The sequence below is a fragment of the Cebus imitator genome, unplaced genomic scaffold (genome assembly GCF_001604975.1).
Source record: "Cebus imitator isolate Cc_AM_T3 unplaced genomic scaffold, Cebus_imitator-1.0 Scaffold3, whole genome shotgun sequence".
Classification (NCBI taxonomy): domain Eukaryota; kingdom Metazoa; phylum Chordata; class Mammalia; order Primates; family Cebidae; genus Cebus; species Cebus imitator.
In genome coordinates, this window is record NW_016107318.1 from 7,620,536 (window position 1) to 7,646,778 (window position 26,243).

Below are 26,243 nucleotides of genomic sequence, written 5' to 3' on the forward strand. Positions count from 1 at the left end.
CACACACACACACACACACACACACACACACACACACAGTCTCTCTCTCTCTCTTTAGGGACCAGAAAAACAGGTACTTACATTTTGGGAATATGCAGGAAAAAGACAGATTCACTCTTTTTCATGCTACTTTTTAAATGTGTAGTACCCTCAGGAGTAGGTCTTCTATACTGTGTGGGGAGAATTAGTCATGCAACTCCTACTGCAAATATTCCCCAAGCACCATTCTGGAAGTGTAACCCTTGGTCTACCTTTTAATATGAGACACCAAGCTGAAAGGAAATCCTGTCTAGGGAACGGGTAATCTGAGCTGCTGTAGGTTCCCATAGGAACACTAGGAACTCACTGCCTTATTTATGCGCATTTGCGGCAGCTGCCGCCTTTGGTTTCTGGCTCTTAGTAAGTACAAGCAGCAGCTCTAAGAGCAGATCTATCCTAAATATCTCTCTTTGAAGCCCTTGAGTCCATAGCCTTCTATTTGTGTCTGGACCCGATTCATCAAGGGCCTGAATGCTTCACCTGCTATATTAAGTTTCCAATAGAGCCTGAACCAGAGTTTTTAAAAAAGAACAATCCCTGGCCAGCGAACCAGCATGAGAGCATTGGAAAAGTGATAAGGCAGATAGTAATTACTGCCTGTCATCTATCATTGGAGAGATGTTGATCTATCTCCCTCATCTGAATGTTTTTACTCTACCTGAATCTCAGTTACCTGTTTAGAAGATTAACAACAGTTGGATGCAGCCCCAGAATCACTCTGGGCTTTTGAGTAGTTATGATTCATAGCAGAAATGGCATTATGAATAGGCCAGCACAGGCTTTAAAGAAATTCTGACTTAGGGATCAAAACACTTAACATTTCAGTAGAAATAGCAAGAAACATTCACTCACCCATTTATTCATTCATGTATTCATTTACTAGACCTTGTGCCCCTTTTCTCATAAATTTATCACGCTTTGCTGAAATGGCTTGTTCACCAACTGTGAGAATAGGGACTGGGGCCATTTTGCTGATCACTGCGATCTCCGTGCTAGGAATATAGTGTGTCTTTACCAATCATTTGCCAAATAAAGGAAGGCAGAAAGGAAATGAAAAAGGCTTTATGGAAATAGTAGAATTTAATTTTGGCTGCATATATCTATATAAAGTATATATATATGCACACACACATACATAATGCATTTACATGTATGTGTGTGTGAGAGAGAGATAAGGTAAGGATTTATTATACTAGAATACATATTTCATAAAATAGTTAACATTTATTGAACAGTAACTATGTGCCAGGCATTGTTTTAAGTGACTTACATAGATTGCTTCATTTAATCCTCACAATGACCATGAAGTAAGTATCATTATTGTGCCCGTTTTATAGATTAGGAAGCAAATAGCAACTCGAAAGAAGCTAATAAGCTTGGGCAAGATCACACAGAGAAAATGGCAGTGCCACAATGTGAACCCAGCCAGTCCTACTGGGAGCACGTGCTCCTTATCACTACAATACACAACCTCCAAATATATCCTAATTTCAGCTCTGCGAACTTCTATGGTGATGGAGACAGGACATTATCTAAAAATATTCTGAAGTTGAAGCTGTTGCCCAAAGGAGAAACAGCTATAAGAACACTCTGTCCAGTGAGGGCACCCAGAGCAGAGAAGGTGGATCTGCGCTTCCACAGATAGGACCCACACACTGCCACAGGGACCCTGCGGACTATTCAATCTTCCCTTCACCTCTGCTCCCATCACCACTACTCACAGCTGTGCAAGTTAAAGTTCCAAGCAATCCTCCCCAAGATGAACCAGCTCCACATGTAACTTACAGGTTTAAGTTTCATAAGGGGCTTTTCAGACCTGTTACACCCACCACAGCTGCTTAGACATGTTGCAAATCAGAGGGGACTGCTTTCTTTATCACCACCTCATAGACCAAGTCCCAAATACCAGATAGTATGCCCCAGGCCTCCCTTCCTTCTTCCTTCTTTTCTGTTCTCAGTGTCTTAAAAATGGAGGCATACCATACAGTTGCAGTTTAAAGAAGGATTGATTTTTCTCATTTTCTGGAAGCTGTGAGGCAAAAATATTGGTGTTTTGCCAAAAATTTTGGAAAGGGAGGGAGGAAAAGTTCAAAGGAGACAAGTAAGAACTGAGGGAAAAAGAGCCAGAGGCAGAGGAGGCAACAGGGAAACAGACGGATGGATGAGCCTCAGAAATGAGAAGCTTGATTTCTCCATCCCAGGTAAAGAGAGGAGAATCCACGCAGTCATAGAGATCCTGGGGGTGCTGAGGAAGAAAGCCAGTGGAAATCATGTGAGGTAGTCTCAGATTCTTCAGAAAAGTCAGAGGCGAGGTGACTTCAATTCTGTATGTGTATTTAAATGTTATATCTTAAAATCTCACACTAAAAATGCTAGTTCAATCAACTTTTGAAAAATGGAATGATAGTTTATAATCAAGGCATATGAGGATGCATATGCATCAGAAATGACACAATGGACTTTGTGGACTCAGGGGGAAAGGGTGGGAAGCGGGAGAGGGATAAAAGACAACAAATTGAGTTCAGTGTATCCTGCTTGGATGATGGGTGCTCCAAAATGTCACAAATCAGCACAAAAGAACTTACTCATGTAACCAAATATCACCTGTTCCCCAAAACCCTGTGGACATAAAAAATTAAATATATATATGAGCTTGGGCAAGATCAGACAGAGAATATTGCAGTGCCATATAAATAAATTGTATTCTAGGCATAGATAGTGAATATATCACAACAGAATGGTAAACATTATAAGCTTAAAGCTTTGGTTTATCTTAACTATAACATATCTTCATTATAGATACTTGTCCTCACATTAGAAAAATTTCATGTATAAAATTTAATTCTCTTTTAAAGTTATATTCTGTGGGACTATTTTCTAAGACTATTTACTTTATAAAAAGATTCTTAGATATTTTTATCTCTATTATTCTAGCCTTTCTATGATTTTAGTTTAAAGAATCGATACAAAAATTATACTTTATAAGTAAGGTAATGTGTTTTAAATTAAAGTCTAAATACTCCTTAAATAATCCATATTTGTAAATGTTGTTTTAAAAATGCACCCTTTACTTACAGAAAATATAGAAAAGCAAAATATGTGTTTGAAACACTAATATAATAATTTTGAGCTTAAAAAGCATACATTATTTTGAAAACGCCATTAATGATGGATTATGAAGCCTCTGCACTGACATTGTGCTTCCCAGATAGGTATCAGGTAAAACACGGGAATCAAAAACTTTGTCATGATCAGTAGAATCCACTAACATCTGTAAGTAGTGGGAGCTATAGAGCCACCCTAAAAAGAAGGCATATTGGGGTGGGAGAATCAGAGGTCCTTGAGGTAAGAACAGCATCTCAGGAGCAAACAAGAGTCTATAGCTGCCCTTTAGATGCATTGGTCCCTTTAGATAAAGAAGAACGAAAATGCTGTGGAGATCTCATAAATAAAAACAATGAAAGGAGTGTGCTATAAGAGGCTATGTGGAAACAGTAGATGAAAATAAATATAAAGGTAGAACTTTCAATTTCTATTAATGACCTAATCATTCTTCTAGCCATCCAGGCTGAAAAGCAGACTGTCACATCTGACAACTCTTTTCCTCCATCGATCAGCAAACCCTCTCCATCTACTCCACTGGGCCAATATATCTCAACATCTATTATCATCTCTTTGCTTCTTGCCTTAACTGGGAACCTCCTGATCCACCATCTGTCCTCTGGTACCCTGCACACAACTGCCATATTAATCTTCTAAAAGTGTTATTCTAGCCAGGTCATCACTTGCTCAAAAACTTTGAATGACTTCCTGCTGTATGCTGACCACAGTCAAAGATTGTTACATTAAGTACTAACTAAAGCAGTGGTTCTCAAAGTGTGATGCCTGGGATATCAGCCTACCCTGGGAACTGGTTAGAAATGCAAATTTTTCACTCTACATCGCACCTGCTGAATCAGAAACTCTGGTAGTGGGCCCAGCAATTTGTGTCTTAATCTTCCACGTGATCCTGGTGCATTTTCAATTTTGCGAGCCATTGGCTTTGTGATTGAGACCATGACCTCTGGCTGTCCTAGTTTCGAATCCTCTTTCTGTTTACCAGTTGTATTCCTCACATAAGACACTTTCTAAGCCTCAGTTTCCTCATCGATGAAATGGAACCTAATTGAGGTTGCCATTGTGAGTTGGACATAGCAGACTATATATAATGTTTAGCACACAGCCCACACATATGGAGCTCTCCATAAATACCACTATTACTAACTATTATTAATAAAGGCTGGCCTCTGGCCCTGCTCTGATTCTAAACGCTTTCTACAGGCTGACTCAGTTGATCCACTTACTATTTCTGATGCAGCCTGGTACCACTAGCACCTTGCTCATATAAGTGCTTGAGCATTTGATGTATGAATCAGTGAGGAGCTAATGCCAGAAAATTATTGATACTAATTAAGTGCCTGAGGGAAGAAGCAGCCTAGTTTGAAATTGGATGGAGTGAAAATTCTAATGAACGTTAATGAGGCATTGATTTACTATCTGACCTGAAAAAATATGATAAACCACTTGTCTTTTATTCCCATCTGTAAAATGGGATTAATGTTACCTTTTCTTTTTTAAAGAATTACCCCTACAAGATACATTGCATATAGAAAGTGCCCACAGGTGTTGAGAATGATTTGTGTAATACATAATAAGCAACAACATCTACCAAAATATGGGTGGTGGAAAAGCTAAATTAGATAACCCCCATCAACAGAGCTGGGGACAATAATGTTTCCATTTTCATTTTTTTGAATTGCTATCAGTGTTTTCTCATAATGGTGCTTACGGGAGAATGCATTGTAAATATTTCTTTTAGACTTCTGTAGAGAGGCTGCCAGAGAAAATATTGTCTATCATGTGGTTAACAGTTGTTGAGAGCATTTTTGTGAACTGGCAATAAGGGCATTTCATCTATGTAGAATATTCTAAAATTGAAAAATCCCAGAAGTAAGCTGCCTTAACTTGTTATAATAAGGGTTGGGGAAACATGTGGCTGTATGAGGGCACATTCATCATTACTACTGTAGAAGTAATGCTGGAATTAGTGAAGGGGAATATACAATGCTGTCTATATATACAAAGTAGACACCATATTATTATCATTTGTAACACGTAATACTTGCCATGACTTGTCATTCCTCTTTTAAATGTAGCAAGACTAACTAAAGCCTGATTCTGACAATACTGAACCGGATTTCCTCTGCCACTGGGCATTCTTCTTCTCTCTCTAGGCCATCCTCAGCCAAGCTGTGGAAATGTCCTTCTTTTTAAACATGGCTGACCATGTGACTTACTGCCAAAGTCCCACGGCCCACAGTAATGAGGTCCCATGGCCCAGGTCCCATGTGGCAGGCCTGGGTCCATTTCTCCAGCTTTAGCCTCATTTGCTCCCTGCCTCACATAGGCAGGCCTTATTCACCATGAACATCTTTCTCCCAGTTTTTCTCACATACTAAGCCCCACAGTAAAAGAACTTGATCTCTTTTATATGACACCTCATGCCTTGTATTGTATGGATTTGATAATGCCTTCCTGACTCAACTAATCTTATGTCAGAAACCATTTTTTATTTTTCCTTTATTTTCATCACTTAGCAATACATCTAGAAATTAAGAATCCCTTCCCCATCTAAGTACATATAAGCAGGTGAATGAACAAACAAATGGATAGTAACATTCACTGAGTAGTCTTCAACATTAGTTAACTTTTTTTTTCTGGCTAATGGGAAATTTCAGAACAGAAAGAAATGACGAAATTTTTTTAAAAAATTCAAATGCCAAAGTTATTATAAGTAAAAACATGTATGATTTGCACTTCAGACCAAATTTCCAAACTAGTTCCAGTTCAAAGATCCGCAGAGGATGGCCTCACCAGTAACTGGATTGTCCTTTCCTTCCCCTCTAGTGAGGCTCCTAAAGACATCAGTACTACTCTCTCCATTTACATTTTCTGCAAAAGCAAGTCCCTTCTTCTCAACTGAGTCAGACATCAGAACCTTGAAGGCAGCTGGGAGGTAAACTGACTCTATGGGCCATTAGGTTGGCATGTGTAAGTATAGTCCTTTTAACAACTAATGATCTCCAGTCTAAAGAAATAGCCAATTTAGGAAGACTAGGCTTCTGAAGAGAAAAACCTCAGACTTCCCTTAGTTTTTATCACACTTATTTTTTGACCTACTTGAATGTCATTGCCACATTCAGCTTTTAGTTATTTCTGTCAGTGTTCAGTCTCCATCCCTCACCTGTTGTGTCTGCCCACCTCAAACCATGATCCCCTTAGTTTGACTACATTGAATGTCAGCCACCTGCCCAACCCGAGTTATGTCTGACCTCAATTACTTGCAGTCTCTTCCTGACTTCTGCCCTAATTAGACTCGTGCCTCTTGTAGAACTGGTTGCCAACAGCAACCATCAGAGAAACTTCAGTTAAACAGCACACCCTTTCCTCGTATCATTTCGATACATATGGGCACGATAAAATGTTAGAATTTCACCTTAACTTTGGTTAACAATATATTTATTGTCTTTTAAGTCAATAAATATATTTTAAGTACCAAAAATGTCTTTTAAGTCTCATACTGGGTTAGGTGTGGGTTTTCTGCATAGTCCCAAATGATGAAGGAAAAATAACACGACTATGACCCTCATGAAGGGCACCGACCTAACATCCAGTGTGGAGATGGTTTTCTTCCTAAGCTCTGCAAAGCTCTCCCATTCCCTGTATTTGTTTTGTAGGCTACCATAAGAAAGTTTCAAACACTTAGAGGTTTCAAACAACAGAGGTGTATTCTTTCACTGTTTTGAAAGTTAAAAGTCTGGAGCCAGGTGTTGGCAAGGTTGGTTTCTTCTGAAGGAATATTCTGAGGAATAATTCTGTTCCTGTGTCCTAGCTCCTGGTAAGGAATCCTTATATTCCTTGGCTTCGAGGTGCAGCACTTCAGTCCCTGCCTCTATCATCTTCACATAGCATTCTCCTGCATGTCTCTGTCCTCTTCTTCTTCTTTAATTTTTGAGATGAAATCTTGCTCTGTTGCCCAGGCTGGAGTGTAGTGGCGTGGTCTCGGCTCACTGCAACCTCTGCTGCCTGGGTTCAAGCAATCCCCCTGCCTCAGCCTCCCTAGTAGCTGAGATTACAGGTGCCTGCCCCCATGTCTGGCTAATTTTTGTATTTTGAGTAGAGACAGGGTTTCACCATGTTGGCCAGCTGTTCTTGAACTCCTGACCTCGTTATCTGCCTGCCTCAGCCTCCCAAAGTGCTGGGATTACAGAAGTGAGCCACCGTGCCTGGCCTTCTGTCCTCTTCTTATAAGGACAAAGTCATCTTGAATGAAGGGCCCTGCTCCAGTATAAACTCCTATTAACTTCTCACATCTGCAACAACCCTGTTTCCAAATAGGGTCACATTTTGAGTCACTGGGGTCTGAGACTTCAACATATCTTTTTGGGGGATATAATACAACCCATAATATTCCTTCACATTTTTTATCACAATCTCAATCTTGTTTTTATCATGAATTCCAAACAGAATTTCTTACACTGTCCTGAAAAGAGCACATATGGCTTTGGGTTTAGATAGACTGGAGTCAACCCAGCTTCCCTACTTACAGTCTCAGGAGATGTTTCTTGTTTTGACCAGTTTTCCCATCTTCAAAATGGAGTTAATATCTACCTTGCAAGTAATTGGAAATATTATATTAATATGTATACTAGCACATAGTAAGTTCTCAATAAATTCTATCAAGACTTTTCTTCTTAAGTGAATAATTGTTAGACACAGAGAAAAAAATAGCAATTTCCCTTAAAATGAACGTTTTTGTCAATGCTCCCCTTTTACTTAAACTCTTCCCCTTGATAAGGAACTTCTGCACAAGTGTATATACAATTACACAAATTGACAAAAGCATCACAAAGCCCTTTCAGTTTGTCAGCTTGTGAGTCTCTGACAAATACATTGAATTGTGTGAAAATGCTTTAAAACAATTGCTCCTAGCATTTTGGTCAGAATGTATTTATTAGACCGTATCTTATACTTGATTGTGAAAATAAACAAGAGAATAAATGATCTGGATTTAAAAGCTCTATAAAATCTGCATTACAAGATTCTGTTCTATGATTCATAAAGGAAGCTTCCATTTTGGTGTGGCTGGGTAAATTTGGTTATGTAAACTTCGAATAGCCTTTGAATGGAAAAACGCAGTCATCGTTTACTGCCTGACAACCTTTTCAAGGGAGAGAGAGGCAGGCACTGTATCACCAAATATAACTTTACTTAATTAGTTGCTCGAAGATTATTTACTACGCTTAGTCTATAGGAAAACAAAGGTCTGTCAGCATCAGGTGCATCTGAGCTTTGCACATGTGGTTGTGGCTTCTTGAAATCTTTAAAGATTCATCTAAAATATGCTTTCAGGTCTCCTTTTTGTGAAACTTTGACAGGATAATAGAATTAGATTTGCTGAATTTCACTAAACTGTAAAGTAATGTGTCATCAGCTTCACTTACTTTCCAAAAAATATTTCTCTCTGGTAATGCTCATCAATCTAGCTTTTCAACCCCTAAACATGAAACTGAAACAAAAAGGATGACTCCATCAGTTACGCAAGTGACAAGATGTAAAACATTTAACACTCCCACATAGTAGCACCAGCTGCCTCTGGATGAAGCAGATTTTCTTAGGTTTGGCATAGAGAAAAAGAAGGAAGACAAGGAGAAAAAAAATGAAAGGAAGAGGAACTCCTCTTGCAGAGAGAATACAAAGTTCTCTACAGATGTGCAGGAGTCTGAAGTGGGATGCGCCTACTGCACAAACCTTTTCTCCAGAGGGAACATTGCAAAGACAGCCATCATCAGGTCTGCAACTCCTAGTACCAGGACCCCTGCACCCCACCGTTTCATGGACTCACTCTGCTAAGAGCACTTAGTGCACTGGATTAAAATAATGAAGGGATGTGGCCTCAGTAAATTCCCACATCCCAGTATAATTTCTCAATAAATATCAGCTGAATTAATGAACCAGGGAAGCACACATGGGCCTCTGGTTCATCCGGACTCCTTTTCCACAACCATTTCCTCATCTCAGGCACCTCTGCTGTAATTTCAGGCCAGTGAAACAGTATCGACTGAGCAAGCTGTGTGCTAAGTTGATTCTAACAGCAAAGTCCTTTGACTTTGTTAACAGCCCAAAAGTAGCATCAACTTTAGAGTCAAGATTATTTTCCTCTGTAAGTGTCTTGTCAAGAGGCATGTTAGTGAAAGGGTAAAAGGCATCTCCAGTTTTCCACAGTGAGCCATTTACCTGGAGGAGGGACAGGAAAGGCCAGCTTTAGGGGTTCACATAGTGACCCCATCATAAGGCTTGTTAACAGAGAAGTGTTCCTTGTAGAGTGAGGCATGCCGCAGGGGGTGCCCATTTTGAAGAACACAGTATGAAGCTCCCAACAGTGAAGACAGAACAGTATAAATAGCAGCCCGTCAGTGGTAGGTGTTTGTTCTTTCACTCACTGGACTTTTGATGAGTAACTACCATGTGCCAGGCATTATTCCAGGCACTAAAGGATGAAGGCAGGAGGGGGTGGTGTGGGAGTGGAGATGCATATAAAGAGGAATAAGGCATATGGCTGAGATGCTGGACAGTTAACTCGGTAGGTCTCAGATTCATCATCCACCTTTTAATGTAGAGATTAACAAACTACAAGCTGTGAGACCTTTGGGTAAGTTAATTTCTTTCTTTTGGTGTTTTTGTTATAACGGCTGGATTTTCTTTCTTTCTTTCTTTCTTTTTTTTTTTTTTTTACATCTTTATTTCTCTTTCCTCACCATTTAAAGAGACAGACTTATAAACAGATGATCATGTGTGTGATGTCATCAGTATAGGATTAGCTGAGTGCCACGAGCCACCCTGCAGTACTGCCTGATTTGCGCGGTTCTGGGGGCCAATTCTGGGTTCAAGGTGGAGCTCTACTGTGTCTATGTCACTCATGTCTCATCTATATTACCATATTATCTCTAGCTTCATGTTTGAGTCTGTGCAATGATTCACAGTTAACACAGCTGCAGAAATCATGTTCCTTCAGGGTCCCTCACAGTTTTGAGTCGTGCCCTAGCACAATTTCAATAAAGGCTGGTGGCTGCTATACCCAGTCTCATCCTTTCATGCTCACTGACTGAATAAAGAGAAGAGTCTGAGGTTTCAGTGACTGGAAGGGAAGCTGCATAAAGGAAGGCTGCTCCCTTTCAATTTTCCTTGGGTACTGAATTCACTTGTCTCTCCATGTTCTATTATTTATACTTCTATGACTTTAAATCTTCCTCTATGGCTTCTCCTCTAACTGCACCCAACCCTTTGCTGTTCCCCAAATACTGCACAGGTTCCCACTTCCTTGCCTTTGTCCCTGTTGCTTCCTTTCCCTGGTACACTCTTTCTTCCTTTCTCTGCGTGGTAAATTCTGCCAAACTCAAGTGTAACAGGATGGCTTTCAGGATGCCTACCTTGACTCTTTCCAGGCTTAACAGGCCTTCCTACACATGGCTCACTACTTATCTTCCTGTTTGTTTCTTTGACCTCCTCCCTTAGACTGTGACTTCCCCCAGGGCTGAAGAGATGTCTAATCTATCATTGGGTGTCCGATCTTTACCACATGACTCAATACATAATAGATGCTTAATAAATGATAGATAAATGCATATCCAATGGAATTAGATAAATGAAGAGGCTAGCATAAGGAAAATGACACATACATTTGTGTTTTCCACCTATAAGTAACATATTGTTAATTTTTTAAATAGAGAAAATAAGACGGCAGATCACTTAGGTTAGGAGTTCAAGACCAGCCTGGTCAAAATTAGTTGCATGCACCTGTAGTCCCAGTTAATCAGTAAGCTGAGGCATGAGAATCACTTGAACTCAGGAGGCAGAGGTTGCACCGAGCCGATTGTGCCACTGCATTCCAGTCTGGGTGACAGAGTGAGAGACTCTGTCTCAGGAGAAAAAAAAAAGCATATTCAGTTTGACAAAACTCTTTATACAAGAAAACAAGACTCACTCTCAAAATATTGGGCCTCCCTGGATAGGGGCAAACAGTGCTGTGTCCTTAAAAGGAAATCAAAACATATTTGTGAGTTAGTTGATTAATTTCATGAACTTTTCAAAGCTAGCCATATTTAATTGTATGGAAAGCTGATCTCTTCCTTCCAATTTTCCTTGGGTACTGAACTCATCTGTCTCTCCATGTTCTATTATTTATACTTATTTATACTTCTACTGACTTTAAATCCTCATCTATGGCTTCTGCTGTTCAAGATCCTATATATGTCTTTCCCAAAAAGAAACTTTATTTAACAAAGTATAACACATAGATCTTGGTAGTTTTGAACAAATTACAGTCAGACAAAGTGTTGTCTACTTTAATGAGCAGTATTTTTTTTTTTTTTTGAAAGATGGAGTCTCGCGCTGTCACCCAGGCTGGAGTGCAGTGGCACGATCCTGGCTCACTGCAACCGCCGCCTCCTGGGTTCAAGTGATTCTCCTGCCTCAGCCTCCTGAGCTGGGACTACAGACACATGCCACCATGACCAATTAATTTTTTGTATTTTTACTAGAGAAGGGGTTTCGCCATGTAAGCCAGGATGGTCTCAATCTCCTGACCTCATAATCCACTTGCCTCAGCCTCCCAAAGTGCTGGGATTACAGGCATGAGCCACTGTGCCCAGCCAATGAGCAGCAATTTTTTAAAAATTCAAGAGGCTTGACAATTTCTCAATACTTTATTTTCTCCTTCTATTCAGATTTTTTTAAAAGGTGATAATTGATTGCCCTCGGTGCTAATAATCTCAGAAAGTAAAAATCAGGGGACAAAAAATGTAGTTAAACGTCTGTAAGTCATGTTTAAACTCAGAATTGTCTATCCTTTACAAAAGAAATAAAATAGCAAAATGATACAAAAGCAACAGAAAATTTGTTTACAACATTGAAATTCAAGCTGGGCACAGAGACTCATACCTATAATCCCTGCACTTTGGAAAGTAAGCAGATCGCTTGAGCTCAGGAGTTCGAGACCAGCCTGGGCAACTTGGCAAAACCCTGTCTCTACAAACAATGCAAAAATTAGCCAACTGTGGTGGTGTGTGCCTGTAGTTCCAGCTACTTGGTGAGCTAAGGAGGGAGAATGACCCAGCCTGAGGAGGCTGAGGTTGCAATGAGCCATACTCGTACAACTGTACTGGGTAACACAGTGGGACCCTGTCTCAAAAAAAAAAAAAAAAAAAAGAAATTCAAATCACTCAATACCAGAAGGTAGTTCAAAAAAAAAAAAAAAAAAAAATGAAATTCAAATCACTCAATACCAGAAGGTAGTTCACAGGAACATTTTAAAGTCAAACACAACACTCTATTCCTTAAGATATATGATATGTCAAAAACAACAATCAACATTTTAATATGGTGTTTTGTCCTCAATTTTATTTATAATTTTATAACTCATTTTCCTCTATGTTAAGCTGATAAAATATTATTGAAAAAAGAATAAACGATTTATCTTTCCCTAAACAATAAAGGACAGTTTTTTAAATAAAATGAAAATCATTCATTTGTGTAAAACCTGTACACTTAGATTTGTTAGTTTTCAAGCATCTTAAATCTTTTCTATTTTTATGTAGTACTCTAGCATTTAGCAGCCACATTCACAATTGATTATCGTTTTATTTTCAGGGATTACAGAGAAAAATTGAAATCCTCCTGATTTCTGTCATTGTCATAAATAGCTGCTGGGTAGAAAATATCCAGAAACCTTTAAGTTATTCTATATGGCAACTTGACTGAAGAATGGTCAACATTGTCAAATTTGACAATCAGGTAGTGTAAATAAGTAAGGAAAAGCTATGAGAAATTTATGGGTAAAGCTGCTCTTTAATAAGGAAAAAGGAGTGTTTTGCTATCTCAAAGAGAATAAGTGATGAAAAGAAGACGAAAGTGTCTGAATAAAGATCCTCAATTTCAGATAGATACAGGCTTTCATTTCTCAACCTCAGAAAGGGGTTTATCCATCTGTGGGTAGAACTGTGAAATAGGAGACATTTATCTTTAGTTTAAAACAAAACAACCTAAGTTTCTCAGGGATGATATTAAGTATTTTATACAAATTTTTTGCAGACCTTGTGAAAAACAGACAAGGTAATATATGGTCCATCTTTCAGTTACTGATACCCAAGTTTGCACTGTTCTTAAAGGCAGCGTTGGATTAGAACATATACCTCTGGCTTCAAAATGCAAGCTGTTTTTCAGCATAGCACAGTAACTCCCACTTCCATTATCAGCAAAGTATCCTTTCTCCTGAGCAACTTTTCTGCCAGGTGGATGCCCTGGGTTGGGCTCTGACCCATAGCTCGCTGTTGGTTTTCTCAGTTTGTGTGCAATCTCCAATGCTACCGATCTGGTAGACTGATTAGCTGGTTATCCTCTGAATGCAGTTGGCCTCCTGGCCTGCAGACTATTTTTTTAACGCTTTTTCCTTGGCCTTTTGTAGAGTTTGGTGTCCAGATTCACCAATTTTAGAACTACTCTGGCCAGGTTTAAATCCTATATCAGGCATTTGCCATCTGTATTTAGGGGACTTAATTTTTTCTCATCTGTGAAATGGAAAACATCACAATACCTTCTTTATTTTTATGAAGATTAAATGAGCTAACACATTTAAAGTACCATACCCTGTTACCTGGTACAAAATAAGCACTTAATATGGTTAGACTTATGATGGTTATTATTAGTTCCATCTGTATCTCTTTGCCAAGACCACCTCTTGAAAGCGAGTATCCACATGCCCTTTAACCTGATGGAATGGCTGCCTGCCTCTCCTTTTTCTTAGTAATGCCTCCATCTGTGTTAGATGATCCTAGAGTCATGTGCTCATTATTCTATACAGACACACTGCATTATAATACGTTTGGGGTCTATTTTCCATACAAACTACTTAAAGAAATATTTTAAAAAACTACTTAGAAACATTACATTATGTTTGCTTTTTGACATCTTTGATTCCTGGCAAGCTCTTGACAATATAGGGACTATGCAAATGTTTGTTGAATGAACACCCGACTAACCAGAGAGGAAAAAGATACAAATGTTGCTTCAATTTTCAGATTTTATAATTCCAAAGGTACCTGAGTTCCTTAGTCTCAGAGCCCATGATCCTGGATGATTAGCTCATGCCATGGTACACTAAAATACCATATTAGTAGGGAATATCAACATGGCTAAAACAAGTTCTTTGAAAGTCTCAGCATAGAACTGTGCATCTCCATGTTGTTGGTGTCAGCAAACCACACTAATGTGAAGGAGAATAAGAAGTACATTAAAGCAAGAAAAGAGACTCTGGGGCCAGAATGATTATACTGATTGAGCCATTCATTCATTCATTCAACACACATATATCCATCACACTATATGCCAAGCATTGTGATAAATATGAAGAATTGCAAAGATGAAAGATACAGTTCCTGGCCTCAAGAAACTTACTCTGTGTGTGAGTGTAAATGCACATGCACGTGTGTGTATGTGTCAGTTGACATACAAAGACGTCAATGATTACAATAAAGTTTCTATTCTCTGATGGTATATGCACAGAATATAATAACAAACATGATCGGGAACTAGTTGAAGTTATTTAGGATGACTTCCTAGAGGAGGGGATGTTGGGGTTGAGCTTTGTCTTAATTGAATCCTTTATGTATTTTTGTGTTAAAAGGTGGTGTGGGGGGTGGTGTGAAGAAATTTAAAAACTGCTCATCATGTGTGCTACTTGCAAATTTTCCTGCAGCTATATTTAAAGAACTTGGATTGTGCTTGTCTTGAAATATTTGTAATGAATAATACAGGGATCTTGCAATCAGCATAGTATGTAATATTTGTAACTAAATTAAGATAATAGTTTATTCAACATTCAATATATTTTCTTTAGTTTAATATACCTTGTCAGTTGGTATTACAGATATGAAATTATTTAATATAAATAGCTCTTCCCCTCAATAAACTTACTCAACAGAGACATGATACCAAGTAGAAAGTGGTAAGTGAATTAAGATCGATAAATCTTTTCTGGGAAGACAGAGAATCTTTCCATCAAGTATAAGAATGAGATTAGGAATGCACATAGGGAGAGGTAAAACAACCTCGGAGAATGAACAGAATCTGGAAAGAGATGAGCACCAAGTGACATTCTAACTACCATACATTAAGCCAGAAAGGTCCACTGAGATTGGTTACCGTATATTTGCAAGTCACCTGTTAAAATCTTGTTAAAATGCAGATTCAGCAGATCTGGTGTGGGGACTGCGATTCCACATTTCCGACAAGCTCCTAGGTGATGACAAAGCTGCTAGTCTGTGAGTCACACCTGGAATAGCAAGCATCCAATTCAAATGCCTCATTATGATGATAATCCTAAAACCCAGGGCAGGAAGGGATTTGCTCATGTCACACAACTGATTAGTATGAGAGCAGCTTTCTTGTCTCACACTATAGCAGCTCAGCAAGTAGTAAAAAGATCATGGGCTTTGGAATCAGGCTGATCTCGGCTCAAATCTTGGCCCTGCTGTTTACTAGTTACAAAGCCTTGGGCATGTCATTTATACTTTCTGTGCTTCAGTTTCTCATTTGTAGAATACTGATAAATAACTCTTACCCATAGAAGAGTTGTGATAAGTCTGTGCTACGACTGGCATACAAAAAATGCACAATAGCATCTAGAACACGGTAAGAGTCTATGTTCGAATAGACATTTCTGTTCTATGTTACAGATCAAAATATGTCATGTGTCTTCTCTTTTTATCCTTTGCCCAGGTCCGTATTGCCATCAGAGCACATGACAATATTATCTACATCATAACCCCCTAGGGCCCAGGCTGTGTAAGCATCTGGTGACACTTAGTGGCACAGTTAACACTGGCTGGGCTGGCAAATAAGAGACTGACGAAGGCCAAAAAAAAAAACAAAAAGGATTTCATTATTTTCACTGAACCTTTGAAAGAGAAGGCAGGATGGCAAACATATATCCGCTAGTAAATTTTTTGTACTCATTTTCAGATGAGGCCTTTAAAACATCTGCTCATTAATAAAAAATGTTCCGCTAATATCACAGATATTAATGGTGATGATTTTCATTCCACTTTGGTTAATACAGAAGTTTTTTTCTTCTTGGGTCCATGATTTTTTCAGATTTGCTTAGTTGCCATTACCTAAATGCCAAGAAAAACTCTATCTTATAGGTTCCAAGGAAATAATGACAACTGGTTAAATGTGTCTTTCTTTTTTTCACAAGAAAATTCCTACTTCAACTACTAGTAAGCGAAAGGAAGAAAGATGCCATTTTTGCATTATATGAGTTTAGATTTAGTCCACATGGAAGGTGTTAAAGGTGAAAGAAATAGAAAAGTCCATGAGGAATTAAACCTGCTAAACTGTTCAGAGCCATTGTAAGAGCTGCTTCAGAAATCTATTTAGAAATCATTGCCCTTGTATCTGAATCATTACAGAGACACCAGCATCACCCACTTCTTATTGCTGAGAACATAGCAACAGTTGCCATGCTAGCAAGAGATTCAGATTCGCAACACAAACAGTGGAGTCAGGAGGGGGCAGGGCGAGGCCAGAGCCGAAGTCAGGGCGGTTGAACGGAACACAGTGCTGCCGGTACAGATTTAATTAGGCCGGTTGTTCTCTTTGGTCTCTGTGCTTGTCCTGTCAGATATTTCAGGAGAGCAGAAGCAGTCTCAAAAGCAGCATTTTTGGACCAAGTCTTACTTTCAGCTGTACACACACGCAACTGCCAACGGCAGGATCTGTGTGCTTTGATGTGCTTAAGAGTGGGTCTGGGCACTCCTTTGTGTATGAACAGAGAGGGTTTCTCTTCATTTCCAGGAATGAAAACCTCATAAAACTCTCATCATTAGAAAGTCAGGCCATTCGTTGTCCCAATATGTCATTTCATCTAATTGAAAACTGAGAAATCTGTCGCCATTTATTTGGCAGTTTGCCTCCGGAGAATCTTCGCACGTTCTCTTCATGTGGCTGGGAATTAGTTAATTAGTATTACAAAACGCTTGAGGAGGGAAATGCACTCTGGCTCACCCTTTGGGTTAGGAGGGAGTGCATTTTAGGTTGCTAACAAGCACTGCTGAAGGATAGAAAAGAGCACGAAATTACAGCATCGGAATAGCCGTGGTGAGAGCCGCATCTCATTCTCTCTCTCAAGTGGATATGTTGTAACCTAAATATGTCACTCGTTCACTCTTTTCATGCAAATCTTTCACGTGTGACAATAAATCCAGGTCCTTAAAGCTTATTTTTTAAAAAGAAGGTGCCAATTTTACGGACGTAGGGCTCTTCTCATATCTTCACTTTTATTAATTTCCCATTTTCATCACCTCTTTTGAACAGAGTATTTTGTTTGATGTTCTTTCTTTTACATTTTTCATGGAGAAAGGATGTTTCAAACTAAGGGTGGTTTTAAAAGTCAAGGAAAAGATTGACATTTTTCACATGCTCCTCAAGTTGGAGGCTACACACCTTTGTTCAGTGTGAAATCTCCAAGCCTCTATCCTTAGTACAGCAGTTAGGAGGGCTGGAGGAGGCCTCACTCGTGGTTTATCAGCTGATTGCTAGATGGCGCTAGAGAGCAAGGCAGCTAAAAACAAGCAGCTAACATGTTGCATTAGTCCACATCAGCCAAAGGAGTTCTTAACATAAAGCCCTATTGCCTTTCAGCACAGGCTATGTTCAGTTCTGGTGATTTGTAAGATACCAGAAGCATGGAATGCAGAGGGCACTGGCAATCAATTTATAGCCCTCCTTTCGCTTTTCATGTGGAAGTGTGCATATAGGAATTGCTTGTATATTTCATTATAATGCTTTCTGGGTATGCTGCACCTAGGGATGTGGTGAAGAGGTGTTATGTAAATATAATAGATGGCTGTGTTTATCGTTTGGAACTTCGTGGAAAGAGTTTTAACTTCGTGAAAGACCCCTTCCCACTTTCTTTAATGTTCTCATCTATATAAGATAACATTCAGGGGCATACTGAGGTATACCAAATATTTTCACATTGTCACATCAAGATGCATAGTTATATATTTCCCTTGTCAGACCCATATTACCACGACATTAGGAGATTTTCTGATTTTGTTAATTAGTAAAAAATATGGGCATCTCAAGAAGATACGAGCTTAAAAAGAAAGAGATAAAAGGCAACTGATAGGCATTGTGGCACTTGCTTAGATTCTAGCTCCTCTCCTTTGGCTTTTATATTTTGCCACTGCAGGTCCTTAATGAGCTTGATAACTGATGTTCAGGAAGTGAGTGTCATAAATATTTTACATCTCAGAGATGATAGCTATCCTAAAAAGAAAAATAGTCTTGTCCCTAGATTTAGGCAAGCAACATCTTATTTTCTCATTATACATGCAAGATTCATAGAACTAAAGTCACCAGTGTCACTGAGTAAGAAATGCAACTCTTTCTTACAAGCTCAGAAGACACTGCTAAGGCAAGGTTTAGATATTAATATAAGGTTCGAATAAGCCCTGCAGTCTTTTGAATATTCTATAGACATCATATTTCAAATCAGCATTATTTGAATAAGTAAAATATAGTTTAGAAAGCCAAAGATCCTTTTTTGTTTCATTATATTTATAAATCTTAAAATTATTTCTATGTAGACTTGGCTAAAAGACACTGACCCCTTATTGTATTTATATGTGAGAAAGAGTGGCCTTTTCCTTCATTTCTGGCCCTTAAAAACTCTTGGATTCTCATCACTGGAAAGTCAATTGTTGCCCCCAAATGTTAGCTAAAAGACAGCTGTTGTTTTTTTTATTCAGTGAGTGCAACTGACTACTACAGTGGAGAGAATGTTTAATGAGAAAATGAAAAGAAGAGCCTAATTTTACAATGTACTTGGTTCCATAAAGAAATCATGCTATAGTACAGCTATCCTCAAAGCTTTACTATAGACCACAAGTGTCACTTCCATTAAGTTGCTAGAAGGAAGAAGCTCATCCTTTTAGGTGCTCTGATTGGTTGTTGCTGCTTTTACAAATGTAGTCAGAGAGTGAGGCTGTTTTGGAGAAGTGTGATTGAAGAAGATACAGAGGGTAGGGCTAGTCCATGTCATGCCTATGAACGAGGCAGCAGCTGTGGAGTTGTGTTCAGTTTGGATCTCTATCAGCAGAGGCAGGTGATTATAGCATTTCATCACGAGGCATAAGCTGAGGCAAAGTGGCTCCTATCAGAGTTAGTCAGAGTGAGAAGGGAAATTCCACTGCAGTTAAAGACTATTGGCTATAGAAAGAGTGCAGTATGTTTCACCAGATCTGGCAGAGGTTAAGTGCGAGGTAGTTCAGTACTCTGGATAGCTCCCTGCTAATTCTCAAAGCCCACACTTGACACTAGAATTTTCTGGCGGTTCAAACGTGTTGGCAAAGTTTAGTCTCCAGAAATGGCATGATGTAATGAAAACACTACCGGACAGGCCCAGATTAAATTATGAACCACTATTTTTTTTTCTACTAGTTATATGCATTACTTACATTATTTGAGTTTCTGTTTGATCTAAAAAATGGAAACCATGAGGCGTAATTCACAAGATTGTTGTGAGAATTCAGTGGCATAATTGTGGGAAGCCATTATGTTCATGCACTTCACACATGTACCAGGCACTGTTCTAAGTACTGGAGAAAGAGCAGCAAAAGGAGTGACATTTTATGCCTGCTTGATGTTTACCATCTACTGTAGGTACAAATATAAAAGTAAATGATTTTCTAAGATGATCACTTCAGATAAATATAAGTACTATGAAGTTCTCATACTGACTCTTGTTGGCCTACAGCATGAATTTTAATAGATTATATGGTAGATACAAACCATGGGTTTAAGCAAGGTGGAGGGTTAGATAGGAAACACCCATATAAAGCCAAAATGCTCAAAAGGCAACATCTAGACTAGGTAAATCAGAAAAAACAAAATTCAATCTACATAAAGATATGCAGAGGATAAATATCCTATATTATTCCTGGCTTCAGGTAAAGTGAGAAAAAGAAAAAAAAATATATATATATATATATAACCCTCAGAAGTCTCATCTGCCAGCCCATATACAAGCAAGTTTAAAGCAGAGTTATTAGTACATGTGTTTTATGAAAAACTCCAAGTTGAAGTTTTAGAGTGGTCTTGAGGTATTAATATCTCTAGATGAAATGTGTTTGAAGAAAGAAAAAACGAAAAGTATGGAGAGGGTCTACAGCATTTTTAAATTCTCCTGTAAAATTGTAAATGATATGCAGCTTCTAGAACTGGCATAGAAATTAGAAATAAGTTAAATTAGAAATGCAATGAACAAAATAAACAACACATTAAATCCAGCATCTGCGAGAATAAATGAACTGGAAGACAGATCTGAAAAAAGTTACCCATAAAGCAGGATAGAGAAAGTCAAGGGTGGAAAATTTTTTTTAAAAGAGTTTGAGAAATATGGAAAATAGAGTGAGAAGCTTTAAAACATATCCAACTAGAATTCAAGAAAGAGATAATAAGGAAGAGGTAATAAAAAAATGTTAGAAGAGACAATGGCTGAGGATTATCCAGAATTTATGAAAGATGCCAATTTTCAAATTCCAGAAACACAATATATCACAAGTAAAATAAATAAACATAAGTTTATATCTATACACAACCTGGTTAAACTGTAGGATACCAAAGATGAAGAGAACTTCTAAAAGCAGTTTAAAAATGCAGATTAAAAACAAAAGAAATAACAATTTGATTCAAAGATGAAATTTTTAGAAAAAAGAAAGTAAAACATGGAATAGCATTTTTCCCCTGAAAGTGCAGGGAAAAAAAGTAACTGAATAACTAAAATCCTATATCTACTAAATATCTTAAAAAAAGGGAAAATATATGTTTTTCATATGTTTACTTCCACAGAGTAAGCCTTAAATAATTTTTAAAGGTGCATTTAAGAAAAATAAAAATGATACTAAGAGAAAGATTTAAAATGTAAGCATAATGAACAATGAAACATTAAACATGGGGTAAACCTAAATCAACTGTAGTTGTATAAAACAATGCTATCACCATGGAATTTATAAAATCTTGATGAGGCTAAAGTACTGGAAATTAAATAAAGAGATTTTGTAGAGGTCAGGAGAGAATGATTTGTGACTAAAATGATCTAAGGTATTTTGTTTGAGAATAACACAAACATATTAAAAATATAATTTGTTATTTTAAATAATATTTTAAGGTTTCTAGGGTACTCATCAAAGAATAGAAATATAGATCACATTCAAATAATCAAAGAAAAGAAAAAAGACAGGGTGAGAAAAAATATGCTAGACAGAATAAAATAATATGGTAGCAATTAGTCCAAATGATTTCAGCAATCACAATGAATGTAACTACTTATCACACAAAAGGTATATAAGAACCCCATAGAGAAAATTATAAACTCTTACTAAAAGATATTGAAGAATATCTAAATAAGTACAAAGATGTACTATGTTCATGGTAATGAGGACTCAATATTACAAAGTTGTCAGATTTTTTCATATTGACCTATATGTTTAAATATCTATAATCAAAATATCATTTTTTGGTGAAAAATGAAAACTGATTATAAAAGTTTTAGTAGCCCCCTCCCCTCTATCTACCAGGAATACACTCCAAGACCCCCAGTGCATGCCTGAAACTAGATATATTACTGAATCCAATACACACTATATTTTTTTATACATACATACCTATGATAAAATTTAACTTATAAATTAGGCACAGTGAAAGATTGACAATAATTAATGATAAAATAGAACAATTATAACAATATGCTATAATAACAGTTATGTGGGGCCTGGTGCACTGGCTCACATTTATAATCTCAGCACTTTAGGGGGGCTGAATCATTTGAGCCTAGGAGTTTGAGAACAGCCTGGGCAACATAGTAAACCTCCATCTCTACAAAAATAAAAATCAAAAATTAATTGGGCACAGTGGTGCATGCCTGTAGTCCCAGCTACTCAGAAGGCTAAGGCAGGAGGATTGCTTGAGCCCAGGAGAAAAAATTCTATGTAAAGTGTTCATTCACAATAAATAATCAGACAGGGTCCCACTTGCAGGAAAAGTACATACCCTGATTGTTCAAGGGAAATACAGGCTGGACGTCCCTTGTAACCCAGTGTGCACACACCTGCATTGCTGGGATGTTTCTGCCTATTGTTTTGTTGGTTTGTTTGTTTATTCATTTCTCAAATCAAGATTCACATTGATAGGATATAAAATAAATGAGTCTATAACTGGCATATTTATCAGAATACTATGTTTTGCTTTTATCTCATGGGAAAATAAATGTCATATTAATGCTCTGCACATAAAATCCACTTTTGAAACAATGTTACCTTTTGTCATAGAACTTTTAAATATTAAAATTAAAAGAAAACACATGGAGTGAATGTGGTAGTCACTTTTCTCCTCACACATCTTAGTCACCTACATTCTGTCCTTTTAGTTATTAAAAAGAAATATATTAACATTAGTGCCCTAATAGTGAGGGGGTACAGTGAAAAAGAGGTGGAATATCTAGTGGTTCATTATTTTTAGATGAGAATGTATTTGAACTTGACAAGAATGTAGGAGTCAAAAAAATCTGAATGCCAGAGTTTTTCTCACTTAAATTGCAGAAATACAAAGTCTGGTATTTATAGCTCAACTAATAATTTTCCTAGTTTATTATAAATAAACATATTTAATATTCACCACATGCAGTTAAAAAATAAATGAGATATTGTAGACACCTGAACAAAACAAAAGAGAAGAAAATTTCTGTTTTTAATGTATTTATGAGCTAATAGGGACGAAGACACATAAGAAAAAATAACATGAATTATAAAGTGGCACAGAGTCCTGTAGTTTTTAGTGAGGCATGAATGAATGGAGATGGGGTAGTCCCCAGAAAATACTTCTTCATGATATAATGATTAAGCTGGTTGAGGTAATTACTGAAGGCTGGTTAATATTTTGACAAGATAAGCGGGGGTGTCAAGGTTAAAAAAACTGTTAAGATCCAGTGATAAGTTGATGGTAAGTTAAACATGGGGTGTTTATGGGAACCAGTAAAACTTCTAATTTGTCTATAGTTTTCCTCTCTAGGAATGCTATTGACATTTTGTGTAAGATAATTTTTTATTTTTTTAAGACTGTCCAAAACACTGGAGAAACCTTAACATTCTGGTCCCAGCTCACTAAATAGCAGTAACATCTCTTTAGTCCTTGAGAATGCAAAAAAAAAAAAAAAAAAAAAAAAAAAAAAAAAAAAAAAAAAAAAAAAAAAAAAAAAAAAAAAAAAAAAATGCCTCCTACAGGTCCAAAAAGCCTAGGATGAAGAGAGAGAGTGATAGTATCGCTCTCTAGAACCACTGGATCATATGATGGAAACGTTTATCACTGAGGATTTTGGACTCCTGAGTCAATGATTTCACTTAATTTTAGAGGCAATGGAGAATTATTGAAGGTTTTAATGCAAATAATATAATTGGAGTTTTCCATAACAAAGATTATGAAGGTAGTAGGTGGGTTAAAGCATGAGGAAGCTGGAACAGGAGAGAAGTTAAAGATGTTGCAAAAGCTAGGAAGCAGAGAGGCCAAGGCTGAATAAATGAACTGGGGTTCAGCTGTGTGTGTGTGTGGAGTGGTGTGTGTGTGTGTGTGTGTGTGTGTGTGTGTGTGGTATGAGTTGGAGCCATGGAATTGTAGAAGTGACAAGAAGAGCCATGGAAAGAGGAGAAGCAATGTGTGACAGCATTTACAGCGATCACGAATGTGGTGCTGAAATTGCTGACTATGGTGAGTTGACAAGAAGTTAGGGATGGAGAAAGGATTGAAAGATTGGAAGAAAAGGGAAAATTTAAAAGTTTTAGTACACAAAAGAATGTAAGAGAGGTGGCAGATAAAAGAGGGGAGTGTTTGACCTGGGTTGATGAGGAGGAGACATGGCCACTGTGATCTGGTGAGCATCTGCTCCACTGCAGCAAATAAACATGGTCCTTTTGCTACTCTCCCTTCTTCATTCTTCCTAGTTACATCAGTTTCATGGTGCTATCACCTTACACAATTGCTGTAATCCAGAAAAACTATGAGTAAATTAAAATTTTATAAGTTATATTCAAATTCTATAAAACAAATTCCATTCTAAATGCACTAGGCAAGCTTTCTATTTAAAGAAATCTTTGATGGACCCTTTTGCAGTGTGAAAAATTAATCTCAAATGTATCTGTTTTACAGTTCCAAACTCTGGATCCCTGGTTTTCTTCTCCCGGACAGCCAACTAGGTCATATCACTCTATTCTCAGAGCCTAGCCCCACACAAACACTAATTGGTTTTCACATCTGAAAGGTTGTGTATCAGTTTGTCATTTCTAAATTTACATGATGTGATCCATGTACAAGATGGGAGATTTCATACCCTGTGGGAGGAGCAATTGCCACATGCTTAGTTTTCCAAATATATCTAGAGACACAAAATATTTTAAAAGAGGCAGAACTTCAAGAGTGCATTTCTCAACCTCAGATTTTACCAATTTGTGGGTTTGGTAGGAATTCGGGAATTCCTATCTTCTGTGGAGAAAATCTGACACAACTTTCCACTTCTAAATTTATTTTACAAAGAAAAATTATAATAATTAGAAACAAATATACAAACAAAAAACCAAAAACTCCATCAAATCAACCATTACAAAACTCAAACTTATCAGATGTGAACTTCATGGCCAAAATTTGAGAAGTAAATGCATCATTTTTCAGGACATTGTTGAGGAGTCCCCACATCCATACATTAGTAGGGTCTATAGGAAAAACCTTGTACTGATTTTTCAGGTTCATAACACCATACTATAAAAATTACATTATAACTCTGTAACTTGAATGAACTGGAAAATCCAAAGGTCACAGGTTACTGGTACATTGTAAGGACTTTTGACAGGGACTATGCAAGTAATAAGTCATCAAAATAGTCCCCTTTGAGCACAGACGCTGTTTCACCTTGGCTTTCTCTTTCCTCTTCCATTTCTCCCATTAGCTGTACCCCTTCCTTACAGAATGACTGGCAGGTTAGCGTTGTACCATTCCCTTACAGCATGTTTCTAATACTTGGTTGTGTATTGGAATCACCTGGGGAACTTAAATCATTCTGAAGCCTGGGTGCCAAGGCTATGGATTTTGGTTTAATTGGTCCTGGGCACTGGTACTTGTAAAAGCTTCCCAGATGATTCTAATGTGCAGCCAAAGTTGAGAAGCACTGTCTCACAGGCTGTTAAACTCGTGGCCCTGCTGTACTTAGTCCATCAATTCTTATGTCCTTGGGCTCTTTGACTTTAAGCATCTATTGATCGCTGGTCTCACTTCCTCTGCCTTCATAGACACAAGCTGAAAAGGCAGGCTTGGGAGAAATAGCTGAATTTATTCACAGATTGACTTTGAGGAGAAACTGGAAGTCCAGCAAATACAAGTATTGGCAAAATATATCAAGTTTCTGGAACATGCCACCTCCTATGCCAGAGAAACTCAGAAAGTACAGGAGAGTCCTGAATGAGAATTCCAGCTTTGCCTACTTACTCTCCATTAACTTGGGAAAGTTGCTTGCCTTTTGAGCCTCAGTTTCCTCATCTATAAAAATTGGAATACCTACTTCCTAAGGCTGAATTAGATGACTATTTAAAGGTTTAAAATAGTGCCCAGCATGTTCAATAGTGACAGCTATTTAAATGAAAAGAGAAGAGAAAATAGTTAAGGTTCATTCACTGATTACACACCAAGTGAATAATAATGACCATTTATTGAGCCAATTTATCTAATTTTTTATTCCTTATCTGCTCAACAAATATTTCTTACTGACTTTATGCCAATCATACTGCTAGATACTAAGGATACAGTAATGAATAGAACACACCTAATTTCTATCTTGACACATTTTAAAACTTAGTTAAACGCTTTACCTATTCCTCAAGTTGATTTCAAGTAGCACAAGGATTGAGCTTACTTGGAGGAATGGTACTAACAAACTGACCATGAATTGACCCTTACAGCAAATCCTCAAGGAAATGCCATGCTGTTAAGAGAAACTTGCACCTAGC

The 26,243-nt window shown here is 37.7% G+C and overlaps 2 protein-coding genes across 6 annotated transcripts in view; one reads left to right on the forward strand and one right to left on the reverse strand.

Moving 5' to 3' along the window:
• Window positions 1-26,243, reverse strand: part of LOC108306626 (serine/threonine-protein kinase TNNI3K) — a 326,709-nt gene that overhangs the window by 20,516 nt on the left and 279,950 nt on the right. The gene's annotated exons all lie outside the window — the stretch shown is intronic.
• LRRC53 (leucine rich repeat containing 53) overlaps window positions 9,705-26,243 on the forward strand; it is a 42,305-nt gene continuing 25,766 nt past the window's right edge. For both annotated transcript variants that reach the window (XM_037739686.1, XM_037739688.1), the window contains exon 1: window positions 9,705-9,790. The gene's annotated coding sequence lies outside the window, so the exon portion shown is untranslated. The remainder of the gene's footprint in view (window positions 9,791-26,243) is intronic.